Consider the following 20484-nt stretch of genomic DNA (forward strand, 5'->3'; position numbering starts at 1 on the left):
CAGGCTAATGACATTGTGAGTATACAGCTTAGGAGGTACAGAACAACAGGACAACAATAAGAGAGATGCCCAAGGAGACATATAACTAAGTGACAAGTTCAGTGGAAACAATGTAGGAAGTGAGACCCAAGCTGAGCCTGGCAGGATGAGACAGAATTTGGAAAGGTGAAGGGGATGGAAGGGAAATATCTGAGCAGAGACGTACGGGACAGAATGTATGAAGTACTGAAATAATTGTGAAATGATATGTCCAGGATTTGCTTCAAAATAATCCTGGGCATGGGTGTGATATGAGTTGATAATTGTTGAAGCTGAGTGAAGGGTACATGGGGCTTCCTTATACTATTATTTATACTTTTATATTAGGGATTTTTCATAATAAAAAGTTTAAAATATAAAAATGGTATGTAATATTTTTGGACAGTGGGTAGGCTGGCCTATCTGGAATAAAGGGTTTGTTCAAAGGCACAGTGGGAAATGATGTTGGAAAGGTAGTTTGGAAACAGATTTGGTGGTGGGAGGGAGTTCATGAATCTACACTCTGGAGTCTGGGCGAGTGCTGGTAGACACTGGTTCATTTACGAGACTTAAGTTGGACTTGACTATGAGCTGAAGGTGGGGTCACAGTGCAGCCTGGCATCCTCGTCAAGGATGACAGCAGACCCACTTAGGGGGTTTCTTAGATGCCACCACACCTGACATGCCATATTCAGTTCTGGAAGGCACATTAAAAGAGGGCTTCTACAAACTGAGTTTCAATGGTGGTGTGACAGAAGGTGTCACACCTTAGGAATCTTTCTTGTAGAACACTCCATCATTTTATGGTTGTTTACCTGGAAAGGACTTATTTTCCCATCTGCCAAGTTCCTTCTCTACTCCTTTTTAAACTCTCTCTCTCGTGTGCCTGAGAATGGGCAGTAAAAGCAAAATAAAAACACTGCTGATTGCCCAGTAATATAGAGGCACATGTGCATGACGGCACCTAATTTAACCTCCTGGAAACAGCCTTTAACAGCAGACAGTTACAGACAGAAGCACCCAACCGTTTAGAAAGCCTAACTCTTTGGTGTAGCTTTCGGAAGCAAAGTTCCCTCTTCCTTCCTGCTTAAAATGTTTCTCTATTGCTGAGGAAAAATAGGAGAGAAATTTGGATAGTTGGTAATATTAAGGAATTATTAATTGTTTGGATGTGATTCAGTGGTATGCTAGAGTTGACGAGAGACGATTGTTATGTTTTCAGGAATTTTGCAAGCCAGTTGTTAAACACAACCATTAAAAAATTATACAAACTTGAAGTATTAAAATAAAAGTAACACCCAAAATTTATCACTTCCTATTAATTTTCCTATAATTTGCTGTTATCTGTGCTCTTAAGGTTATTTATATCTAATGTCTCTGCATAGTCGAGGTACTGAATGTGTGCTGCACATTTCTTATCAACCCCACAGAAATTGGCAAAGACTACAAATCAGGGCCTTCCCCCTCCTCCCTCCCTGCCCCCCTGGCCAGAGAACTGGTTGTAAAATACCTACCAGCACACTATTGGGTATGATTATGATATTGTGGTTATATTTTTTAAACTCTTTACCTTTTGGAGATGCATACTGAAATAAGCCAGATAAATATAATGTCTAGAATTTGTTTCAAATAATCCAGTTGGAGTGGGTATCATGACTGTTGTATCAGAGTGATGGGCACATGGGCTTCATTATACTACTACTCTCTACTTTTGTGTATGTTTTAAATTTTCCATAATAAAAAGTTAGTAATTAAGGAATGTTACAATATAAATAAATAAGTTGCCTATACCCAGGAGGCAGTCTGGTACTTGTCTATCCCTCAAACTTTGATGCTGACATTGATAAAATATTATTCTCTAATTTTAGAGACCTTATTTGTAACTGGTTGACATAGATCATTGAGCTTAAATGTCTGTTTCTCATTAAATAAAATCAAGGAATCACTATGTGCAGTTTACCATACCTGTAAGTATAAAGGAATCCAACACGGCCTTCCCTAGGGCACTGAAAAGCTCTCTCTTCACAGTGGGGCAAAAATGCATTGTTGGATTGCAATCCTGTTTGCAGAACCAGTTGTACAGATAGGGAAAAATGAATCAAGTTATTGCTCAGAGGACTACTTTGGGCTGTATGACAGCTGTGTACTCTCTAGATTTATTTTCAGTCTAACTGATTTGAGTCATTTCTCAAGAAAGGAGTGCTGTCAAGTGAATTGTCTTCTCTGCAGATGAAGAGAGCCTTTCTAAACATTGCCTTGCTGGTAGAATTGATACGTTTGGAATTGTTGGCCTATGAATTAAATTAGACCCAATCCAATAACTTAAAGCACATAGCCTAGGTTGTATACTGACTACATCTCACAAAGAGTGCAGAAGTACAGTATTTTTTCTAGTATATATCTAGACATCAAATGGATAATTTGTAGCATAAATTTGTAGCTTAGAATACATCTCTGTTTTTCTGAGTTTGAAGTCCTTTTAAATTTCATTCGTAATATGCATCTGGAGAATGGTAGTAGTTTTCTTCGTGTCTTTGATTGTATAATAATTCCTACTTACCAAATGTAGTTGACCAGAAAAAAAATTTATGTAGAATAAGGAATGCAAGTGGTCACGGTGATTAGCCTATCAGACAGAGTGGTACGGAAATTATTAGATTTATAAGGGGGACAGGGAAAGGCAATAAGAACCTTGAGGGGAAAGTAGTCTATAATAGATTATAATTTTAAGTTATGTGAGTTTCTAGGCTGTGTAAGAAATACAGGCTTAGACCGTTCTCTAGGTTTAACCCCCCTCACGCACACACACACAAAATCAAAATGTCAAGCAATGAAAATAACAGATGTCAAACTCAGGTAAGCTGGGGTCAGAATACTAAAAGGAAGTCTAGCTTGAAGCAGATGCTGTAAACAGGAATTGAGATCAGGAAACCAGAAGTCAGAATAGGAGGGTAGAAGAATCATAACTCTTCCTTATAAGACAGAACTATGCAGAGGAATCACCTGGAGAACCTGGGAGGTTTTGACACTTGGCTACAGTTTTCCCCATGTTCATTTCTTTGTACCAATAACCTTCAATGCCCTGCAGGATCCCACCATGATACAGGTCCTAAAAGAATTTCTTTGGAGTATGTAAATAGAAAGCATGGTTCAAGATGAAGTTGGAACATGGAGATTGAGTCATGATTGCTAAGGAAAAACACATGTCAAGTTCTTGAAGTACAGGAATCACAGGACTGTGATTTATTCACTCAGCAATTATTTATTGAGCTCCTACTATCTGAGTTAAAAGCTGGGGATACATCATTGAACCTTACAGATAAAAGGTCTGTGCTCTTGGAGCTTACTGCCTAGTGGGTAGACACAGAAAATAGACAAAATAATTATATAGCACATTAAACAGAGATAAATTACATAGAGAAGAACAAAACAAGAAGTATTCTTTAGAATTGGATTCCCCAAGGATACATTTCCCAATTCTATCAAAGCTAGCAAAGGAGAGATTGATATTTATAAAAATACAAAACATACCACATCTGAAATTCCTTCCTGTTTCTATTAACTCTGTTGATGAACTAAATATATTCACTGTTTCTACAACCAACCAGTAGGTTTAAAGCACAAAATGAAGTTTAAGTAGCGTGGGAGAGCAGCTTTTTTACACTGAAGTACAATGAAAAATATGCCCTTACACATTTTGTTAGAGAGTTGGCCATTCATGATCAGGATGGTAGTGAGCACCTACAACAGGGAGGCTGGAAGTTATTTAAAATCTTCCAGTCCTGGGCTTCCCTGGTGGCACAGTGGTTGAGAGTCCACCTGCCGATGCAGGGGACACGGGTTTGTGCCCCGGTCCGGGAAGATCCCACATGCCACGGAGCGGCTGGGCCCGTGAGCCATGGCCGCTGAGCCTGTGCGTCCAGAGCCTGTGCTCCGCAACGGGAGAGGCACAGCAGCGAGAGGCCCGCGTACCGCAAAAAGAAAAAAAAAAAATCTTCCAGTCCTGTTTACCTCCAGTTGGGCAGACAAGTAGAAGCCACACAAAGAGATGTGTGTGTGTGTGTGTGTGTGTTTTATAACATATAGACATTATGTTTTAGTCAACTTGATTGCCTTCATAAAAAATTAAATTGTCTCATCTTTAAATAGAAATATTCACAAAGGCAAGTATTAAGTGAACTAACTCCTTTATGCAGGAGATGGACTCAGTCTACATTTACGTCTCTATTCCAAATTACCAAGTGCAAGCCTTTAAATCCAACATTGGCCAAGGTCAGCAGCAAAAACGAACAGTCTAACAAACACATATGTTCTCCTCTCCCCAGGGCTCCAGTTTATTTCCAGCTGCCTACTAGACCTCACCACCTAAATGACCCACAGGTACTGCAAACCCAGTGTTTTAAAAACCACATTCATCAGCCTCCACTGACCACTTTTCACCATTGACCTTGTGGCCAAAACCAGGGTGGTCTCTTGTCCTTGAGTCTTGGCTTTCCTTAATACCTAGTCTGCCACCAGTCCTGATCAATACCTGAGTAACTCTAGAATCCATGCCCATAAACTATTTAGCCGAGTACCTGCTTGAAAGTACTACAGAATGATGGTACTTAAAAGTGCTTAAAAATATTGGCTTTTATCCCCCCTTCTCCTCACGCTTAGTCACATCTCAGTTCAAGCCTTCTTTCTTGTTTTTATCCCTTGGACTATTGATCTGGTCTCTTAACCTATATCGTACATTCCCCCTTCTAATGAACCCTCCATGCTGCTATCAGAGCAGCAAATACTAAATTTCTAAATTTGAAATTTGACACTGACCAGATCATTTCACTTCCTTGTATAAAAACCTTCATGGATTCCATAGCATGGTACCCAAGTCTCTTTATGATCTGAACCTAAATGGCCTTTTTACCTCACCTTCTTCAACTTTTCCACAGGGTTCACTCCCAAGAGTAGTACTTGGTCAAAACTTAGCTACACCAAATCCCTAATAAAGGTATAAAACCTTAATTATGTTAGTAAATTATCCTTGATTCATAGTGAAAGAGCAAATTCGCCAGATTGCTCATTGATCTTCCAATGAATATTGGAATATTAACTCACACTTTATGATCAAGCCTTTCACTCAACTTTATTCCTATTTCCTTTCCTCATCTCTCCCATCAGCCAATAGTGTCCGATTTTTTCTGTTACTGCTACTTAAATTCACTCCTGTCATTTTCACTGACACTCCCCTGTTCAGGTCCTGACTACTCAGTTATTGAATTACTGCAGTAGGATCCTACCTGGTACCCTTGCCTCCATTCTGCCTCCCCTCCCTTCTCCTGCCCCAGTGTATCTCCCATGCCCCACTAGGTTACTTTTCCTAAAACATTGCTTGCACTCTGTCTTAGAATCTGTAATGGTTCTCTTTTGTGAGTCAAGTCAAGCCATACTCTTCATTCTGGAATGTTAAGTCCTCACTGTCCTTAGTGCCTCACTTATTTGTGAAGTCATCTCTGGCTATGAAGATCCGCTCCCCAGCGGGACCTCCTGCCTCATTGCTCTTCCCCACTCAAGACTCCCTGCTCTTGCCCTTCCCCAGCTGGAGGTGGTCTTCCTGATCTAGCTCCTGCATATCCCGAAAGGCTCAGATGCACATCACCTGTGCTGCTTTCTCCATTCCCTGAACTATAATTGTTGGCCTTTGTGAGAGGCAGCTTCTGATGGTGAGAACAACACGATATTTGGTGTCAGTTATGGGATCAAGCTCTTGTTCACCAGACATCTGACTTAGGCAGCTTACTTTTTTCTCTCTGAGCTGGTATCCTTATCGTCAAGTCAAGTGAGTGATTTAAATGACTTATGGGAAAAAATGCTCCATAAACTTTAAAGCATTATGCAGATGTATCTCATTGTTGTCTCAACTATACTGTTTAATTCTTGATTATATGTATTCCTGTTCCCTATTCATTTTGTGTATGTTTCCCGTCTCCCTAACTTTGGGTATTTTAAGGGTAGACATGAGGTGAAATGCAGAAGTAAAATAAATTCTCATTTAGTGATAGTCATTCCTTCTTGTCCTATTTAGCCCACACCACAGCCAATGTTCAACAAATTCTCCCCTGTCAAGAGAATCCAGTAATTACAAGCATAAAGTATCAGGCACTAGAGTGAAAGTACAGGGAGTGAGAGAGTAACCGGGAGAAAATGAGGTGACCAGAGAGAAGGAGACGGCCTAGGCAACTGGCCTGCCTCCATACTGACTTACTTTATGGGTTCATAGTCGAGCTCATTAGACTCTGAGGCAGTCTTTTCAATCTATTTACACGATGGCAATAGAATTGCCTCATCTTCTTAGGAGTAATACACTTCTTGCATAGAGTAGGCTAGCAAATGTTTATCGAATTCACTACCCGCATGATTATGTATACTATTATGCACACACACATGTTTATACAGGCACATATACATGCCAATGGATGTCACTACTTACATAGTGTTTTTTTCCCTTTAAATTTCATTCTCGTGTGTAGCAGCAGTGTGTCTGCTTTGTCTGCAGAGTAGCACTGATATTCGCATTTGCATTGTGTTTGTGCAGTGTCTGACGGGGTACCTGATTACTTGCTGAAGTCATAAGTAGTTTAGGAACTACCTTATTTAGATTGCTAAGAAATACCCGTACAAATATTGCATTATTTCTCAGATTAAGCTTACTCAAATCCTGCTTAAAATCAAAAATAAGAATAAAAAATAATAGTGAGAATTCATTCTGGTTTTGCACAGGTATCTTCTAGCTGCCTCTTCCACAGGCATCCTTCTAGGAATGAGAGATATGGTGGTGGAGTGCAGGGATTTATGATTCTGACTAGAAGGAAAATATGAACTGTGACAAGTCTTGTTTGATGACACTATCCTTGAACAATAAGAATAATCGTTGTATATTTATAACTTTTGCTATGTCTGGGTCACTGAGTCTTCATACTCAGTTAAAAAACAAACTAATCCAACTGTAAAATATGGTTCCTGTTTTTAAGGAGTTTATAATTTAAAGTAAAATACAGGGAATGACAGTAATCCCAGCAAAACAATTAGGAGAAATGGGATTTGCTTGTTACCTTAGAAGCAAAAGGTACATTTCTCCAAAGTAAGTCTTTAAAGACTGTGATTGTTTTGTTGCAGGGCTGACTTAGTAGAATGAAAATGATAGCTTAACCCTGTTCTGCATTCACCAGGTAAGCGCTAGCATTTCAGATGAGCCAGCCTGGCCGCAGGAAAAGGCATTTGCATGGAGGGAAATTTCCAGACAACAAAATGAAGACTTCTGCTTTTGCAAGTCCTCTTATTACTGCCTTAATTAAATTGATGTTTCCAAGGGAAAGTTTTTAAATGAAATCTTAATAGTGCTTCAGCTAATTCCAAATGTACTCTTTCATTTTACTCTGCTTTCACAATGTGATCATATTTGGTTTCACTTCCTGGTTTGTCCACACAAGGCTGTTGCTGGGAAATATTTAAACAAAGTGTTTATGAGACATGAATATTGTTTTTTAATGGATGCATTTTGGTTTGATTTAGATTTAGTTCATGTAGTAATTTTTATAGAAATAAGATTTCTGATGCCTAAATTGGTAAGTCAGTTGCTTAAAGAAAACTTAAGGGAAAAAAAAAAACTTTTTGCCACTGAATTTAATTAAGTTACCTTGTGTTGAAGCCTACAGAACTGTTTGATTAGGCACCAGCTGTGAATCAAGTGAAATGTAGACCCATAATTAGAGTAATTGTAACTTGATTTTAAACAGAGGTTTGATTGCATGATGAGTGACATAATGCCTAATGATTTTTCCAGAAGAAAGGCCCAGTATACTCTTGGGCTGATGGCTTGCTTAGGGTGTATCTAACATGGCCACTAGTGTATCAGGCACAATTGTGTGTGTGTGTGTGTGTGTGTGTGTGTGTGTGTGTTTTAAATGACTGTTCTTATGTGTTATAACATTGCATGAAATATTTGGCTACTAATTCTAAAACTGATATTTTTATCCCAATGCATCTAATTTCCACTAAAGTATTCAAGTACCATCTAGTGTAGAAAACCTAATCAAATCCATTTCTCTTTTGAAAACATCAATTAAGAGTTTTAGGAAAAATCTGCTCCCTCAAAATCTAATTGTTTTGTCCAGTTGAATCTTTTTTTTTTTTTTTTTTTTTTTTGCCGTACGCGGGCCTCTCACTGTTGTGGCCTCTCCCATTGCAGAGCACAGGCTCCGGACGCGCAGGCTCAGCGGCCATGGCTCACGGGCCCAGCCGCTCCGCGGCATGTGGGATCTTCCCGGACCAGGTCACGAACCTGTGGCCCCTGCATCGGCAGGCGGACTCTCAACCACTGCGCCACCAGGGAAGCCCCAGTTGCATCATTTTACTGGCTAATCTGAAAGCGTAATTTTTTTAAGCATAACTACTTTTCCACTTGATATTTTAATTATGTTTTATTTTATGTTTTATTTTACAAATTGATCTGATATATACCCTAATATAGAATTAGGCTTCCTGCTCTCATTCTCAAATCCCTTCCAATGAATTCTTCCTGATGCTTTCAAATTAATTTCCCTAATATACGCTAATATGTCCTTAAATGTATTTTTTTCCATCACTCCTCTGCTCAGATACCATCAGTGATTCCCTACTGCTTGTATGATCAAATCTAAATTCCTTCTGCTCTCATGAAAATATATGACTATTAATTCAACAAGTGATATTTTTATCTCAAAACAATTACTTCTCAGGTGCCTGTTATATGCTAAGGGCTGAGCTGTGTCTTGAAAAATTCTTAGCCTGACATTCTAGACTTTATTTGACCCAAATCTACTTTCCACTCTTATCTCCATTATTACTGTCTGAAAACTTCCACTCCATCCACACATGTCTCTTCACTAACTTCTTAAATTCACCTTGGCTTCCTCCTACCTTCTTTATTTGTTCCTCATTCCTTCACATAAAATATTAATCCTCCCTTCTACCCCTCATCCCTTCACCTCCCATTTATATAAATCCTATGCATTTTTCTTGGTCCAACTCGTAACACCTGTGCAATGACTATTATTTCTTTGGCATATATTGCCTTAAAACATAACTGTGTAATCCATTTGTTTGATCTTTCTTGTATTCATGCTTTATTTACCAAAGCATAAGGTCTTTTTGAAGTTCATGTTTGAGTTTGACACCTTTCTGTCCCTTTCAAAATCTGGGATGACGATGCTTTGCACCCAGCAGAAGCTAGGTCATGATTGTTGAGGACACTTAGTGGATGCAAGATGTGACAATCCTCCTATACTCTATCGGTACCCCATCTCTGGCCATGACACAAGTTGGTGGCACATAGGGCCCTCTTCATTTCTATCTCTGTTCAACTAACAGTGACTAAGTTGTTGCCTTCCTTCAGTGAATAAGACTTCCCACAATGGAAGCACACGATGTTGTCAAATGTAAATAGAAAAATGTTATTTCTTGTGTATGGGTTAGGGGGAAAAAATGGAGACAGGAAGAAAAGACACTATTAGCTTTCTTGCTGCAATCCTTCTACCTTCAAGTTTGTTGCTGAGAAATAACCGTAGATTCATTTGCTGTGCACAAAGGAGAAACCTAAGTCACTGACAGGAGATGATGCATGCTGTGCAGCTGGATTTGTCACTGAGCCACACAAAGCCCCACCCTCGTTTAGAAGTCATGTGTTAAACTTCCAGATTGGGAATGTGGCTTTTGTTTCCCGGGAAGCCATCACAGTTCCAGAGAGAACATGGCTTCTCTTCTTTGCTAACACTAAGTGAAGCGGCAGAGTCCTCTGAATTCTAAAGCCCAAGGACAACCCAATGTGCAGAAACCCTACCACTCACCGTCTCTGGAATGTGGACAGTCTACCTGATTCCTGTTAGTTCTTTGTGGGTTCTTGTAGAAGCCTGACCTTACTCTTATCACTTCCGTATCCCCAGAGCTGCCTCAAATTATTCTTAAGGCCATGGCTAAGCTCAATCTCTTTTCTCTTTTTGATAGGGCTGGAATAGAGACTTTATCTCCTAAAGGATTCAGGGGCCTTTGCATGTCATGTGGAATTAGGTGATTTGAAGATAAGATACTGTGGTGATTATAGGAAGTTGTTCTGGTCTTTGCTCCAAGCTAGAGGGGGAGGGGGTTCTCATTTTAATTCTTTTAATGTTCATTTAATATTTACTAGCAGCTTCTGCCTACTAAGCCCTGGGGATACAATGATGAGCATGAGACATGTAGACCAGACCTCCTAGAGCTTATACTTTACTGGGAGAGAAGTAAACCTTAATCGAACAATTACACGAAGGTGTGTGCTAAGTGCTGTGAAAACAAGGAATAGAGAACTAAAAGAACACATTGTGAAGGGCCTGGTCAGAGAAGGGGTCCCTTAAGAAGTAACTTCTCTAAGTTATTAACTCAGGACATCCGTGGCTTAAATGACTGCCTGCTCTGTTTGGCCCTTGCAGGTGAGCTTGGCCTTCTAAGTGGACTGCTTGGCGCTGTTTCAAATTGCGACTAGTTTGAGTAAGAATTAGCCCTCCTGTAAGACTATTCTCATGCAGTGGGAGGTATGAGTGGTATAATAAGAAATACATATATATTTGGTCTTTGCCCTCAGTTTCTGGCACAGAGTTCCTAAAACCCTTGGAATTTCCTGACAGGAGCATCTTTTATTACTCATGATGAGCCCCTTTCAGCCCTACGTGGCTTTATGCTAATGGGGTGACTCTGGATGGGCCCCTAGAGAGCTTCAGGATGAGGGCTGGTTGCCAGATGGACCAGCGGGGTGACTAGAGGGTTGGAACTTTCAGTCTACCCCCTGACCTCCAGTGGCCTGTGATTTAATCAATGATGCCTATGTAATGAAACTTCCAGAAACGCCCCTAAATGACAGAGTGTGGGAGCTTCCAGGTGAGTGGACATATCGAGGTTCTGGGAGGGTGGCGTACTCAGACGGCGCATGAAAGCTCCACACCCACCACTCACCCTCCCCACACACCACTCACCCTCCCCACACACACCACCAAATATCTTTCCCTATGCATCTCTTCCATTTGACTGTTGCAGAGTTGTATCCTTTACAATAAACCTGTAAACCTAAAGTGTTTTCCTGAGTTCTGTGAGTCATTCTAGTGAATTATCAACCTTGGGGGGGGGTGGTTGTGGGAGCCCCTGAATTTGTAATTAAGTTGGACAAAAGTGTGGGTAATCTGAGTACCTGGGACTTGAGACTGGCATCTAAAGTGGGGGCAGTCTTGTGGGACTGAGCACTTAGACCTGTGGAGTCTTGCACTAACTTAAGTATCAGGATAGGATTGCATCTCAGGACACCCAGGTGGTGTCAGAGAAGGTAATGTCAGAAAAAGAGACAACTCACTATGTTTATCCTAAATGGAGACCAGACATTTTTCTGCTCCAGCAGAGGAGCAAATGAAAACCAATGTTTGAATGAAATGAAAACCACCAGCAGCCATTAACCAAGTTGCAAACATGAAGCACTGATTTAACACCGAGGTGAAAGTGGACTTTTTACCTGAAACACAGATGACATAAGAGCTGGGTTTTTTTTCGAAACTGACCTATTTCTCTCTTAATGCTCTTGCTCAATCCTTTACTTCCCACACCTTCTTCCAGCGAAAATAGGAGCTGGAAAAGATAAGCAGTCTTGGCTGACCCTAACGTTTTAAAAGTCCTCTCTGGGTTGGGCAGGCAGACTGTGAGCCAGAGGTTGCAGGTGTTGTTTTTTTCTTTCTTTTTTAAATCCCTAGTTGATAGTGTGAATGGTCCATTTTCAGTCCATTATTGCAGGGTGGATTTGGAGAAGAACTTTTCTGCTCACGTTATTTTCTTCTCACAGTGAGGAGACTACTGCCAGTTTTGTGTTTTGGTCACATATTTCTACCTGGACCCCTGTGCCTTTTTAAAAAATTCTTTCTGACTTTGTAGTAGGACTTAAGTGTGAGGGGGTGTCAGTGACCTTGTAACACTTGCCATTTTGTTTCCTTGGAACCAAGATGGTGTAAATAAGACTCACTTCATGGGTTGTTTTGTTTCAGTTTAGGATAATGCTTCAAGGCCAAAAGCATCCTCTTCTAAAATTACTTTATTGGCAAAAAAAAAAAAAAAATGGTTTTCTCTAATGAGTTCCCCTTTACATTTATGTGCACCTTTAATGATTTCAGAATGCTTCCACAGTATTTCTTTTACCACTACTGTCAGCTTAGGGCCAGTATGATTGGCCACGTTTTGAAGCCAAGGACATGGACTTGGGCGAGTGGTTTGCTTTAGCCCATGCAGATGGCGGTGGAGACGGGCCTGGGAATCGTTCCAGTGCATATTTTCCACACCGGGAGCAGAGAAAACCAGCCCCTACCTCTTACCCTCACTTGTGGGGGGACTGGAGGGTTAGGGGAACAAAAGATATGAAGATAAATAAAAAGTGGGCAGTTTGCAGTTACCTAAAGCAGCTCCAGAACATCCACAGAGCAACATCTCAGCAGGAGGAGTGATCATCGCTCTATGCTTCCAGAATTGACTGCCCTAGCAATGACTGCTGCTGACCAGGAAGCAGAATAAAACTTCTGTAAATATGCCTGATATCTGGGAGCATAGACACCAGTAACATGTAGATAAAAACAGAGCCAGAGGCTTTAAAAATGCCTTCCTCTCACAGCAGTAGTCCAAACTGTATCAGAATCCATGACACGGGCAGCATGAGCTGAAGGTAAAGGCAGCCATATCCAACTTGTGAGGTTGTGTGCGTGCCCAGGGTGAGCCATGTGGCCATGTGATTCTTCCTATTCCAGCTGTCCTCAAGTGAGTGGTGATCACAGAATATGTCCAGTCTGCCCAGCCTTTTGCGGTCAGACACTAGCATTCCTGGGAAGGAAATAGCAAGAGCTAATAAAACCACAAGAGAAGCTGGATAGCACTCGTTTCCATCGTATTCCAGTGCCAGCTGCTGCCCCCCACCACCTCCCTGAGACATTGTCCTCATAATAACAAATAACCAAATCAGGAGGTGATGTGTTTTAGAAAGAGCTCTCTGGCTGCAACATGGAAATGGGACTAAGGAAGGGAAGGGAGGAGAATATTTCAGCTGTCTTCCCCAAAGATGAGGCAGCCTCCACCCAAGGCAGTGGTAGCAGGGATGCAAAAGAAGGGAGTAGTTTAAGAAAAGAACCAATTGATTTCAGAGAATAGAGGAAAAGAAGGTTTGGGGTTAGGTGCGTGAGCTCTTGATGTTGCTGTCAACCTTCAACATCATTCAGCTATCAGTGTTAATGTTGCTTCCAGTGTTCAGGCACTCAGGAAGAGCAGGTTTGGTGTGGGTGTGAGAAGAAATGGCAGGTTCAGTTTGGGACATGCTGAGTTTAAGGTTTCTACAACCACATTCTGAACAATCCCTGAGAAAAGTCTGGTAGATAACTATTTTACTTTAATTTAGCTAACTTTCCAAAGATGTTTCAACACCCCATTGATGAATTGGTACAGGGAAGCTGCCGTAATATCGAGGCGCTTAACCTAGCCTCGGAAAGAGTTGCTGGGATAGATCCTGAGAATATAGGTAAACAAGATTCTGCCCCAGTCCTCAAGGAACTTGAGGCAGTAGCTTATTACATGTCATAAAACAGTGTGAGAGAACTATTGATAAAGTATTCCAGGAAAGCAGATGGAAGAGCAGTGAACGCAGCCTGTGGAGGTCAGTGTGGCTCATGCGGTGATTCATGGAGTGAGGCTAGGGTGGGACCGATGGTGAAGTGAAATGTCCCTCTCTTAGGTAAATCTGGTATTCAGAGTTTGAACCTTTCAAATTGATGAAAATAGGATACTTTAATTTTACACAACCTAAAGCCTTAATCTTATGGAACTGCACAAGGCAGGTTGAATAAGTGTGACATTGTAGGGATTCTTGCCATATTGACCTACAGAGATTCTTGACTTCTTGCTAAATCTTAAAAGTAATCTAGGGCTTCCCTAGTAGCGCAGTGGTTGAGAGTCCGCCTGCCGATGCAGGGGACACGGGTTCATGACCCAGTCTGGGAAGATCCCACATGCCGCGGAGCGGCTAGGCCTGTAAGCCACGGCCGCTGAGCCTGCGCGTGCTCCGCAACAGGAGAGGTCACAACAGTGAGAGGCCCGCATACCGGGGGTAAAAAAAAAAAAGGAATCTATCACTGAAAGACAAATTCTCCCAAATGGAAAGCCTTTCTCAGATTCTAAAATTTTATAGTAGGCCTTTGCTTTTACTACAAAGGAGTTTGTTTTGTCAATCTCCACTGTCTCCACTGGCCAGGAGGAAATAAGAGCACCCAGACTTCTCAGTTTTCAAAGTAAAAGCCTTAGGGCCTTTTGTTTTTCTATCAGAAAGCTGATTGTCCCCTATTGTTCCTTAATCCACAGTCACTTGGGAGCGTTCCCTTCTGTGTCCCTCACTGGGAACCTTCTGAAAGGAGCTCTTATTTGAGAAAGGGAGCTCTCAGTGTTAGGCTTGTCATCTCCAAATCTTCCAGGATACATTTTTTAGGTTATCTTGGAATTGATTTTTTCAGTGAAAATACACATCTTGTGTCTTGCCTCTGGGGAGAGTAAATGTTTTTCAGAGGGTAGGTAAAGCCGGTTTTATAACACCCATCCAGCATGGCTAGCTGGGGAGCCCACTGATGCTTCCTCAGAAGCTGGGTCTGTCACAAGTACTGTGACAGTCCAAGTCCTGTTTTGATCTTGCCTAGTATGGACTGTTTATTTCTATTCTTAGAAGCGTTGCCATTTAGTACTTTCACATTTCATTCTTGCAACTTATACTTTGGTTCGCTGCTGGGGAGGAAGAAAGGCGATAATGTTTGCTGTTGTTTCTAAAATTAGTTTGAGTGATTTTAAGCTGGATAAAGAAACTGAGCTACATTTTGTTTTTTTACTTGGCAGCAATGGCTGCACTCTGAGGAGCTTTCATTAAGTCCTGCATTTATATCTTCTCAGCAAAATATTACTCTGGTTTAGGTCAATGTGAAACAGAAAGGAGGAATGAAACTCATTGTTAAATCATGTTGGGAAGCATTCAACCCAATTCAAAGAAATGCACAATAAAGCAACAAGATCCTTTTCATGTGTGGAATTAGCAAAGACTTTTATTTTTAATGATGATTCCCACATCTGGTGAGGGTACTACTCATATTGTTTATAGGAAAGAAAATGAGCATAATCTTCTTGGGAAGTAATTTGATATTATATATCAGAAGCCTTAAAATGTTCATGCTCTTTGATCTATTACTCTTACCTTTGGAGGTCTATGCAAAGGAAATCATATGAACAGAGTTAGAGATGTTTACAGCATTATTAGTAATAAAAAGGGAAAACATAAGGTTCAGTAGGGAAATGATTTTGTAACCTATGACATAGCCATGTATGAACTATTATGCTTCAAAAATGATGTTTCGAGAAACTACAACAGCATCGAGAAAGCCTATGAGAAATGATGAGGCAAAAAGAGATCTCAATATCATAACACTGAATTTTATAATGGCATAGTTATGTAAAACTAGCTGGCCGGCAAAAACAAAAACAAAACTGGAAGGGGAAAACGATCCTAAACATTAAGTTGTTCTTTCCCCATGTTTCCCTATTTTTTGTAAGAAGCATAGATATTTTCAATGAGTTTTTCTATCTTTTATTTATAAAATGAGTGGTGCCTCATAATGCTTACCTCTTTCTTCATTAAAAATTTAAAGTTCATATTTTATGCCTTGTAAATTGCCATGGTGATGGGATTAAATGTGTAGCTTGTGACAGTGATTTTGTTTCTCTCCCTGGGTTTTAGTTGACACCTTTTGTAAGAGGTCAGAAAGTGATCTCTTTAACAGCAGTGGCTTTTTAAAAAAGTTATCTTTTATATGTTTCATAAAGTTATTATAGATGTTTGAAACTTTAGAACCACATAAGTGGATAAATTGTCTTGCAATCCTATGATGCATAAAATATAACAATATGTTTATGATTTCTCTTTAGGAATTTTTCACATAGAAACTAATTGCAGAGTTTCCGGTTGACCAGGCATTCATAGGGTAAGATTAATATTCTGAATTGTGAACACATGGTAAAGATAATTACTATTACACTGGTAGCTTGGGGCAAATAAGTACTGAATACTTAGTGTGTAAAAAGAGATTACTGTTCTTACAGATGTTTTGAGTAAAGTCCTTTTGATGTTTTTAAACCAATTAAACAGAAAATTAAATCTGTATACATTTTGGTAAAATGTCATCTTCCTATCCTTTGTTGGTTTTGTATGTAGAAAAGGATATGTGTATGTGTTTGATATTTGTCATTTTTTTAACATTAAAGATCTAAGGAATATAATAAATGTCTATGAGAGACTTAGACTCCATGACTCCATGTCTATATTTTTCTGATTTTTGTTTAAGGTAGCATTTTTTTAAATTAATTAATTAATTAATTTGGCTGCATTGGGTCTTCGTTGCTGCACATGGGCTTCCTCTAGTTGCAGAGGGCGGGGGCTACTCTTCATTGCGGTGAGCGCTTCTCATTGCAGTGGCGTCCCTTGTTGCGGAGCATGGGCTCTAGGCTCGTGGGCTTCAGTAGTTGTGGCATGCAGGCTCAGTAGTTGTGGTGCATGGGCTTATTTGCTCCGTGACATGTGGGATCTTCCCAGACCAGGGCTCGAACCCGTGTCCCCTGCATTGGCAGGCGGATTCTTAACCACTGCGCCACCAGGGAAGCCCCTAGGGTAGCTTTTTTTTTTTTTTTTTTTTTTTTTTTTTGCTGTACGCGGGCCTCTCACTGCTGTGGCCCCTCCCGTTGCGGAGCACAGGCTCCGGACACACAGGCTCCGCAGCCATGGCTCGCGGGCCCAGCCGCTCCGCGGCACGTGGGATCCTCCGGGATCGGGGCACGAACCCGCGTCCCCTGCATCGGCAGGCGGACTCTCAACCACTGCGCCACCATGGAAGCCCCCTAGGGTAGCATTTTTAATGTATAGAATTGGTTTGCCATGTTTCCGTAATGAAAACATGGCCATGCTTTCCTAGAGTAGGTAAGTCAGAAATAAACAAGTTCTATATCCTGTTGCTTCCTGCAAACATCATTCATCTTTTACAGTTGTGGAAGTTTAATCTTAAATTAGCTCTGTGGAAGAGCTTTTGACTTTGACATGATGAATGATTAATTTGTACACCGTATTAAATTGCATGGCTCTCCAGTGTTGTGAATATGGCATATGTCTTAAAGCTGTGTCACCCAGCTCTGAACATATAGTCCAGGTAAAGCAGTGGTGAGGACAGTGGATCTATCCCCTGCTGTATTCTGAACACCATTCTTTTTACAGATGAAGGTAGATGCTTGGACTTCTCGAGTATATCCGCATTTCCCTGCTGATTCATTGAGTTGACTGTGAATTCTTAAAAGCTAGTAACAGATCAGCTACTTTTCTCCTTATGACTCTTCAGTGGCTTTTCCACCACTCCTATACTACTTACTATCCAAACTCTTTATCTTGACTGCAGGCCCTCTGTTACTGTACTTTCCCCAGGCTTCTGACATTCCAGCCAGGTGTCCTCCTTTCTGATCTGCACGCATCCTAAGCTTCTTGCTCCTTCTCCCTGGAATGATCTTCCCCAGTATCATCATCTGGTAGGCTCCATTTAGATCTGTGTTCTAATGGTAGTCCCTCTAAAGAGGCCTTTCCTCACTCCCCAGTCTAAAGTAGCTATGTATTCTTCATAACATTTCTGATTTTATCATGTGTGTGTATTTGATTTTCTCTCTTTCCTTACTACACAGTAAGGTCCTTGAGAGCAGGGATCTTGTGCCTTGCACATCTATATTTCCCTAACACTTAGAACTCTGCCTGGCACATAGTAGACATTCTAAATATTTGTTGCATGAACAGACTAAATCCTGACCTTTGTTTGACAAGTACTGCTTTACCATTCTCAGTAATGTTTCACCCATTCTCTTTGGATATTTTGTTTGTGTAGAACCAAATGCAGTGCTTACTTTTGGCCATCATCCCACTCATTTTGGCACTGAAATGACAGTATAAGATGGTGCTGCTAACTCTCAACTATGCATGTCTTCTCTCCACAATAGGATTGTAAATCCCATGAAAGCAGAAACAAGGCCTCATATTTCCTTGGTATGCCTTTGTAGTTCTAACCTCCATAATTGAATGTATATAAATGTTAACTTTAGAGAAAGGGTTAAGACTAGTGGCTTAATCATATGTTTAAGTATTTCTAGAATATACTGGTCTGTGTGTCCCAGAGCTAAAAAAAAAAAAAAAAAAAATCTCATTTTGATTTATAGTTTTAAAAAATTATAACACAGAAATGTTCTGGACTATTTTTGCAACTTCATGTTCCAAAACCCTGTTTTATCTGGCCTATTATGACTTAGGCTAGGTGACCAGAAGCAATGCTCTCAACCTCCCAGTTCTTTTCAAATTAGGCAAGGTGGCCTTAAGGCCATGTTCTACTACCCTGTGACCCTAGAGAAGCTGCTTGAACATCTTTGAAATTTAGTTTCCTTATTTGTGAAGAGTTAGACTATGATCTCTGCGGTTTCTTCTTGGGTTAAATAGTCCATATGATTCTGCTCCTGTGAAAGGTAGGTCACCTATGGAAGAATTACTGTAGAAGCAAATGGACTGATGATCAGTGCTATCGGCTAGTCATTTGAAAGGAGAGCATGTGTGATTCCCCAGGGACTGCACAGGGACTGGGTTTGGCTCGACTTTATGGCTTGCTGACTCTGGGGTGATGGGAGGGGGTCAGGAAAACGGTTTTATAAACAATGAAGATGGCGGAGAAGGGTTTGAGGTTGCTGTCTGTTTACACATTCTAGGAATTATGTAGCCACTGGTTGCTTATGCTCTAGTGTTAATATTACAGTAATGGGACTGCAGCTTCTCTTCATTCTAAATGTATTCTAGATAATTTGGTAGCTTAAAGCATCAAAGAATTGAGAGGTCTTTTTCTAAAAACACAATTACCATCTAAATTAAATGCACAATATATTTCGTAACCATCAGAAACAAGGAATAGTGAAACAATGTTCTTTAAAGTTCAACAACTCCGATTTAATTAGGATTTCTAGAGTTGTTCACATGCTCTTAATTGTCGTATTCAGTAACTTTCTCCTGGGACTTTAGATGATATGGGTAAGTTTTCTAATATTTAGCATATTATTTGATTGTTTCACAGATCCATTTCCACTCTACAGCTTTGTGTAAGAAGCTGCAGAATGATAGTTACACATCATTATTCTCCTTTGGTTTCTCTGTTTTGACTATGATGTCAAACCCTTTGATTTCTGTGCTCCAGAAACACTGTGCTGCTTTTTTACCTCACTGACCCTGCTATTCTATCCCCCTTTACTGTCTGATAGTCCTTCCTCATCTGATACGTTACAAAGGGGAGAGAGATTCTATTCTTCACTCACTAAATTCTTTCAAAGAATTAATTCATTTCTGTGGCACTATCTACTACTTAAATGCTCTTGACTTCCTATAGTGGATTAAAGATGGCTGCAAATACTTTGTGATTTTTCCCATCAAGAGATGGAGTCTGTTTCCCTTCCTTTTGAATCTGGGCTGGATCTGTTTCCTTTTTGCCCCATCAAGAGGAAGAAATGGTGCGGAGTAATTTCTAAGGCTGGACCTTGAGGAGATTTGTAGCTTTTGCTTTTGTGTGCTTGTAACGTTCCTACTTAGAACTTAGCCACCTTGCTCTGAGGCAGCCTAAACAGCCATGTGGAGGAGTGGCAAAGCCCCTGGTCATTAGCTCAAGCTGAGCTCCAGGCCAGCAGCCATCCAAAATGCCAGCCCTGTGACTGAGGCATTTTGGACCTTCCAGCCATCACAGCGTTCCAGCCAACACCATGTGAAACGGAACTGCCTCATCATCCCACAGATTCATCAGAAATGATGAATGGTTATTTCAGTTGCTAAGTTTGGGGATGGTTTGTTACATAGCAGTAAAGAACCAGAACAAAAATTGGTACCTAGAAGTGAGGTGTTGCCACAAGAAAACATCTGGCATTGGTTTTGAGACCAGGTAGCAGTGAACCTGAAGGGGAAGTAAGAAGATTATTGGACTTCCCTGGTGGCACAATGTTTAAGAATCCACCTGCCAATGCAGGGAACACGGGTTTGAGCCCTAGTCCGGGAAGATCCCACATGCCATGGAGCAACTAAGCCCGTGTGCCACAACTACTGAGCCTGCACTCTAGAGCCCGCGAGCCACAACTACTGAGCCCGCGTGCCACAACTACTGAAGCCCGTGTGCCTAGAGCCCATGCTCCAAAGCAAGAAAAGCCACTCTGCAAAGAGAAGCCTGTGCACTGCAATGAAGAGTAGCCCCCACTCACCGCAACTAGAGAAAGCCTGTGCGCAACAATGAAGACCCCATGCAGCCATAAATGAATGAATTAATT

At 40.8% G+C, this 20484-nt stretch overlaps 1 protein-coding gene across 4 annotated transcripts in view; it reads left to right on the forward strand.

Annotated features, from left to right (window-relative positions):
- The window catches only part of LRRC8B (leucine rich repeat containing 8 VRAC subunit B), a 69216-nt gene that overhangs the window by 18088 nt on the left and 30644 nt on the right, over positions 1 to 20484 (forward strand). For 3 of the 4 annotated variants that reach the window (XM_060090072.1, XM_060090075.1, XM_060090076.1), the window contains exon 2: positions 16042 to 16097. The gene's annotated coding sequence lies outside the window, so the exon portion shown is untranslated. Of the gene's footprint in view, positions 1 to 4378; positions 4399 to 16041; positions 16098 to 20484 lie in introns of those variants that run through there. The other variant, XM_060090074.1, reaches the window with a different exon arrangement.

This window comes from Mesoplodon densirostris, chromosome 2 (genome assembly GCF_025265405.1).
Source record: "Mesoplodon densirostris isolate mMesDen1 chromosome 2, mMesDen1 primary haplotype, whole genome shotgun sequence".
In the NCBI taxonomy this organism is placed as follows: Eukaryota; Metazoa; Chordata; class Mammalia; order Artiodactyla; family Ziphiidae; genus Mesoplodon; species Mesoplodon densirostris.